The sequence below is a fragment of the Mytilus edulis genome, chromosome 2 (assembly GCF_963676685.1).
Source record: "Mytilus edulis chromosome 2, xbMytEdul2.2, whole genome shotgun sequence".
Lineage (NCBI taxonomy): Eukaryota > Metazoa > Mollusca > Bivalvia > Mytilida > Mytilidae > Mytilus > Mytilus edulis.
The window spans coordinates 55,728,546-55,736,258 of NC_092345.1; the positions used below are offsets into that span (position 1 = coordinate 55,728,546).

The 7,713-nt window shown below is 33.1% G+C and overlaps 1 long non-coding RNA gene across 1 annotated transcript; it reads right to left on the bottom strand.

Moving 5' to 3' along the window:
- Positions 1-2,616: 2,616 nt before the first annotated feature.
- Positions 2,617-7,494, bottom strand: LOC139510279 (uncharacterized). The gene is made up of 3 exons (XR_011661869.1): positions 7,437-7,494; positions 3,531-4,989; positions 2,617-2,838 (listed from the first exon to the last, which is right to left on the bottom strand). It is a non-coding gene; the product is annotated as an uncharacterized lncRNA (long non-coding RNA).
- Positions 7,495-7,713: the final 219 nt, after the last annotated feature.

Here is a 7,713-nt window from a genome sequence, read left to right on the forward strand (position 1 = left end):
TCTGTTATGTTAATACCACCATACCTTATTGTTTGTCATTTTTACTTGCTACTGTCGCTTGGTGTGTATATCCACTTGAATTATCTGAAAATATTAGAGAAAATATCATACAAATCAGGTGTTCGGATAACACTATTTGAAATATCTTTCGTAATACTGATAAAAATAATATATATTCACAACGTAAATACGTTTATCCTGAGACTTATATGTGGTAGAACTTAGTCTCAGGTTTATCTATAATTGCGAAAACCTGTATTATGATATTTCAACAATCCCCCTATATCTTTAACCAATGAAGAATGATCATACATACATCATGACACACACTAAATCCCAGTTAAAAAGAAATCTGAGTCCGATGTCAGAAAAAGTAACAGAAAAAACCAAAATGACAGTTGAACAAAGGAGTACATGCAGTTATTGCCATGCTAGATCCAGACCTCAATTAAACTGATTGATGGATTATGTTTTCGTAATTTTTAAGGGGTTTAGTATCATACCATCATAAAATATATATGAAAAGAATATTGCAATGAAAGATTGGTAAGTTGGTGATAAAAATTCGGCTAATAGCATCTGTCTTTAATGAGGGACTAATTCTTTAGAAATAGCTGTTACATCTATGGTATAACTTCGTATGGTTGTGTGTACTATGATGGTCAGTGTTGCACTGGACTCCAGGCACTAAAGACAAACATGCGTTCCAAAGTAAAAAGTAGGGGTCCAAAACATGCATGTGTTCGGACACAATATACCAGTCAAAAACGAGAGCGAGAAAATTAATAATTAAAAGTACATAATAGAAAACAAATATTACAATTTCGAGATAGAAATGCAATCATCAACATTTTGATATATGTTCAAACGTCATCCTTGTCCATATGTCGATAGTCGTATTTAGTATATTTTCATTCATTAAATATAATTAACTACATGTATTTTGATTGTGCATAGATTGTAGTTTTTAGTTCAGTTATTTAACTCAAATAGTTACATTTATTTATGTGAATAAAAGTGAAAACAGATTTTTATAGATTTTCGTGTCCTTTTTATATACCTAGTTCATATTCTACATTCGTATGGGGAATATCGATTAATAAACATCCATTCAAAAACTTGTGCAATACGAACTCTACTGGGGACAATATTCGTCAATTCGTCGTTATGATATAGCTCGCTAAAAATAATGTTTGAAACATATGTTTAAACAGAAATTTAATTTTATTTTATTGCAGCATAAAAAATTTCATTCAGCTCAAGCGTGTGTCTAGCGTATACCTGTACGCTACACGCACATAATACATACGCTACAAGCGCGTTAAAAATGCTACAGACAAGTTTGAGACCCGTTTAGGGCACGTTGTATACGCTTCAAGATCGTTCGACTTTCACTTAAACGTATGCGGGCGTGTTTGTAACAAATACCTCATAACACTTATAGAACGTCCAAGATACAACCGGGACGCGTCACAAATACGTTCTAGAGACTTTTTTCCTTCGTTGTGTGCATTCCATCTACGTTATACAAACGCCAGGTATGCGCCAACTTACGTTATTTAAATGTCCGGTAAACGCTCAGGTACGCTTCTCGTATGCCCAATACACGCTTAAAGCTCGTTTTGCACACGATACAGATATGATTGACAGGTTGAATGCATCCAAAATTACGAGCTTATTGGAAGCGTACATGATTTTTTTTACAACGCCCGACGTACGTCGGAGCTATACGCTGATGTCAAACTTTGTCAAATTCACGAAGTTGTCTCGGTTTAGAGGGAGGGTTTGTGTCCAGCAAATAAGTGTAACATCGCTGCATATATATATGTTATTATAGGATTAAACGCCTTTTAAAATGAATTTATTGGTGTATAAACTCGACCAATTCACTCACAAACAAATAAAAGGCCGAAGATAATGAACATATTTTTCCACACTCATATAAACCTCTATCACATGCAAATTGTATATTTATGCCATTGAATAGGCCTGGCGCATGAATATATTTGGTGGTTAACTCAAAACTATGTACTCAATGAAATTTGTTATTGGATAAAAAAATAAACTACAAAAACTCTAATTATCATTCAAACAAATGTTTTTGTGTTTATTATTTAATTTAACAATTAACGTGCAGTGAAAATAATGTGTGCTAACGTCGGTGTTATTACCCCCCCCCCCCCCCCATCTTGTTTACATTGGTTAGGAAAGAAGTTCGATCAACGTTGTGTATCGGAATAAATAAACAACGTGAAGATCAACTAACGGAAGTCCTCTCGACCAATCATATCAACGTATTTCCTAATATGCAAATCATATAAGAATTAAACATGAATGTACTTGCTATAGTCAGGAGCCTGCAATTTTAGTTATTGTCACTTGTTGCTGTGTTTCATATTTGTCGTTGTTTGTGTTTTAAATTATAATAAATGTGGCCATTGGTTTGTCAAAATCAATTATTTTCTTTAGTCATTTTTAGCTGAGTCAAGTCTCCATATAAAAGGCCATTTTGTAAACTATAATTCCTTATTCTTACTACTTAGTGTCTTTAATGGAGAGTTGTCTCATTGGCATTCATATCTCATCTTCTTTTGTTTTTAAATACAGGACAACATTTGCTTGTATGACAATCATTATATAACCTGTTCTACTGCCAACACCCGGTAAAGCTAACCATTGATGGCCACAATGATAGCACCCGGCATTATCTGATCTTAGGGAAATTTCTTTAATGTCTGGAAGCTGCTGTTTTACTGCCATTAATGTGTGCTCTAATAAGGAAACAACAGCAAATCAATCTTGCCTAACTGCATCAAGCACATGGGTATATGTACGATGCTGAAAATATAAAAAAAATATTGTTAGTAATAAATATAAAATATTGTAATAAAAAGAGGATTTATTTAAGGAAATTCAGTGTTTTTATAATATATAAACCATGTTTTACACTTCCTATACTTTGTTTCAATACAGTGTGCTCATTGTTTTATATATAGCTAGACGTTTTATATATAGCTAGACATGTACACATTACAATCATTCCATACACCAAATTTAGTAGTCCTATTGCATACAGTATATGAAAAACAGACAAAAACACAAAAACTTAACTATAACCACTGAACCATGAAAATGAGGTCAAGGTCAGATGACACCTGCCAGTTGGACATGTTCACCTTACAGTCCTTCCATACACCGAATATACAAGACCTATTGCTTATATTATCGGAGATATGGACTTGATCATCAAAACTAAACCTTATTCACTGTTCCATGAAATGAGGTCAAGGTCAAGTGGAAACTGTCTGAAGGGCATGATGACCTTGCAAAGTACGCACATACCAAATATAGTTATCCTATTACTCATATAAAGAGAGAAATTAACATTACAAAAAATCTTAACTTTTTTAATCTTAGGCTTATTTAAAATTGAAAGCAATTTTTTTGTATTGTTTGATTAGAATGTGTGTTAAATTAATTCTACATGTCTATATTTTGGTGATATGATTTTCTGATATACCGGTACTTACACAAATATTATTGTCTGTATCTACATATATCAATACTGTGACATGCCAATGTTTACCCCTCTGTCCAAATCAGTCTGTTTGCTTTTCTCTAAATCTTTGAGGAAGAAACTTCATCGCCCAATCCATAATAATGATTCCTTGGCCTTGCAGCAATGATCCTACTCTTTCCAGCCTCCAACTATCTTGATTGATGGTTCTTACAATATGTGCTCCCCAGTTCTCTATCTTGATAATGGAATCATCCAAATCTTTGTTGAACTCTTCTTTTAATTCTTCAGATGTTGTAGAGGAATTATTAACCTGTCTGATTTTGTCACACATATCTGTAAAAAGTTGACATTTTTCACATTTGAAAAGATGATGATGGTTACAAATTGACTGAAAAGCTAAGTTCTTAGGATCACTTAAAAGCCAGGTCCTACAATAAGTTGCACACTAATTTTCTTCCTGCACATGCAGTTTGTAATCTGTTTTCATATACAACTTACTACTGATAATAGAATTGGTTAGTTCTTTTGATTCTTCAGAGTTTATAACATTCATACTGTGAAGATCTTCTACCAAATTAATCAGATTATCATATCCTTCACTACCTTCAGCTGCTATATTGTCCAGTCCATGGAGGCTTGTACGTTTAGATGCTGCACATCCTTCTAATATTTCAAATAATGAAGAAATGCCTAAAGGTTGAAATTCTACTTCCCTGCAGTAACTCTGGTACATCTGTATTAATTTTGTATGGCAAGCTGTTCTAACAACATTTGGAATAGTGATTGTATTTCCTGATTCCATCTTCAAATCTCTGGTTCCATAAGACACAATTTGGACAAAGAATGGATAAAAAAAATCTGAGTGCATGTTGCAACTTTTCATCATCCATACGTTTTCTATTATATTTTCGTTTTTCAGCAGTTGCATACCGGAAGAAAAGGCAGTAGTTATATCTAATCTAGCTTGATCTATTCTATAGGTTGTCAAGTCTGGAATAGCTTTCATCAATTCTTGCTTACTCAGCTGTTTGGATATCAAAGCTAGAAGTTGGCGTCTTACTCTATTATCTGTTGTTACATTTTTAGAGTTGAAGGATTTCCTGTACTAAGTCTGTTTGTACAACATTTTGATCATGTGGATTTTTCATCTCCCTCACAAAAATCTTCTTCACAGCAACTCCTTGGCCTGGAGCAATTGCCTCCATAACGCAGTCAACAGACTGATTTGCCTTTCTATTGATGTACCTCAGGGTACTCTCTTTAATCTTATCTAATGGTGTTTCAAGTTGATATTTTAATAGACTAAAGGAACCCTTGCTTACTGAGACCAGTGCTGAGTTTATTCTGTTAAGGTTGTGTATACCAACATTATCACTCCAGTTGGAAATTTGGGAGTTCTGGCTTAAATCTATTGATTGAGATGTTTGGGAGTTCTGGCTTAAATCTGTAAGTTCCTCTGTGTTACTTTGCTGCAAAAATAATATATAGTTTTCTCATTAAACCTTACATCAATGTTGAAAGCATTTATGAGTTATTGTGTCCAAAAACTTGAAAAATCCACTGTTTTGTAATGAATAAAACCCCATAAATCAGAAAAGTATAGTCAAAATTCTATAAAGATCAAAAGGGGGCTCACGTCGATATCAATAAACAATACACAAAAGTTTCTTGCAAACTGTTGAGGTTGTTTTTGACTTATTGTTGGAAAAATGGAACCCCCCCCCCCTTTTATAATAATAAAACCTAGAAAACTCGGAAAATGTAAATCCGTAATTCATAAAAGAAAAAAAGGAGCACAAGTCAATAGATATTAACAATTCACCAAAGTTTCATATATAGATATAAGAAGATGTGGTATGAGTGCCAATGAGTCAACTCTCCATCCAAATAACAATTTATAAATATAAAGGCCTTCAACACGGAGCCTTGGCTCACACTGAACAGCAAGCTATAAAGGGCTCCAAAAATTACTAATGTAAAACCATTCAAATGGAAAAACTAATGGTCTAATCTATATAAAAACGAGAAACATGTATGAACTACATAAATAGACGACAACTTATGTACATCAGATTCCTGACTTAGGACAGATGCAAACATTTGCAGCGGGATTTAACATTTTGAGGTACCAAACCTTCTCCCTGTTCTGAAACAATAGTATAACATCACAACATAGAAAAACGTGCATATTGGTTAAAGCAGATCTGAGTTAATGTCCAGCATGTTGACGACCAACGGATAGGTATACTGACAACAGTTTACCATAATATGTCTTGTAAACGGGCGTATAAAACTAGATGTGTAGGACAACAGGCCTGTCTAAAAAAGTCAAAAGCCTGCATTTGTTTTAGAAAGTCCCCATCAGCTGAGCTGAACAAAAGTTAACATAAACTTAATATGAAACTCGTCATGGTAAACTCACATATATAAAAAGAGCAGCTCAATATTTGAAGGCCTTTATAAAACTAGAGGCTCTTCAGAGCCTGTGTCGCTCACCTTGGTATATGTGCATATTATACAAATTACACAAATGGATTCATGACAAAATTGTGTTTTGGTGATGATGATGTGTTTGTAGATCTTACTTTACTTAACATTCTGGCTACTTACAGTTATCTCTATCTATAATAAACTTGGCCCTTATGTTACAGAGGGAATTTTTTTGTAAAAATTTACAAAAAATTACCAAATTAATGAAAATTGTTAAAAATTGACTATAAAGGACAATAACTCCTTAAGGGGTCAAATGACCATTTTGGTCATGTTGAACTATTTGTGGATCTTACTTTGCTTAACATTATTGCTGTTTACAGTTTATCTCTATCTATAATAATATTCAAGATAATAACCAAAAATGGCAAAGTTTCTTTAAAAATTACAAATTGGGTGGCAGCAACCCAACAACAATTCATCTGAAAATTTCAGGGCAGATAGATCTTGACTTGATAAACAATTTAACCACGTCAAATTTGCTCTAAATGCTTCCGTTTTAGATTTATAAGCCAAAATCTTCATTTTACCCCTATGTTCTATTTTTAACCATGGCGGCCATCTTGGTAAGTTGGCCGGGTCACCGAACACATTTTTTAAACTTAATTTAGATACCCCAATGATGATTGTGGCCAAGTTTGGTTAAATTTAACCCAGTAGTTTCAGAGGAGAAGATTTTTGTAAAAGTTAACGACGACGGACGCCAAGTGATGAGAAAAGCTCACTTGGCCCTTCGGGTCAGGTGAGCTAAAAAGTCTATAAGTTATAACTTATGTAAGTCTAAAGCCTGTGGATTTGAAAAAAAATCAGCAGAGTGGAACAAAACATTACCTTGATCTGAAACTCATCATAGTAAATTCGCACACCAAAAATCAGCCCAATAATTCTCATAATGTTTATATGATTTATATTAGTGAATACATTCATATGATTGGTTGAGCAGGCTTCAGGTAGTCACTCTTGAGGTTGTATATATTTTTTTTATAAACAATCTGACAAAACTACTTTTTTTGTAAGCAAAGAAAAAAGATGATGTGGCCAGTTGCTGTAAAGAATATAACACAGACCAACTGGACTTTAAAAATACATGGATTAAACGCCTTTTGAACATGTTGAAAGAAATTTATTGATGTATAATCTGGACTGAGCTACTTACAAACATATTATAAAAGTCCTTCGGAGCCTTGCATTCTTCCTGTTTCTAAGACTTGTACAAATAAATTTCATATTTTGATACAATGTATGGTTTTTGTCTATATATACATGTACATGTATATGAGTGAGCACAAAATAAGATCTGGATCGACCTTAATATTAGAGGTGAACTTACAGACAAAACCAAATGCTATTTCTCCTTTAAAAACTCTATCGGTCAGACAAGTTCAAAATGAAAATTCTTCATTAATATGATTTAAGATATAATAACCTCGTTTATCTTTCTTAATCTATTTGATTCTCTTTGTGGTCTTTCTTTCTGATCATCCTAAAAAAACATGTTAAATTTCAACAATAAAGAAACAAGATAAATATGACTAAAAAAATGGAAAATATTTTTTATGCATGAATTTTATAAGTTTGAGGACCATAACTCTGCAAAGTTTCATGAGACCTGTCATGGTTGAACTTTATGCCAAATATCAATTCAATAGCTTTCAGTATTAAAAAAATAAATGTAGAAAACCAATTATTTGCGTGAATTTTCG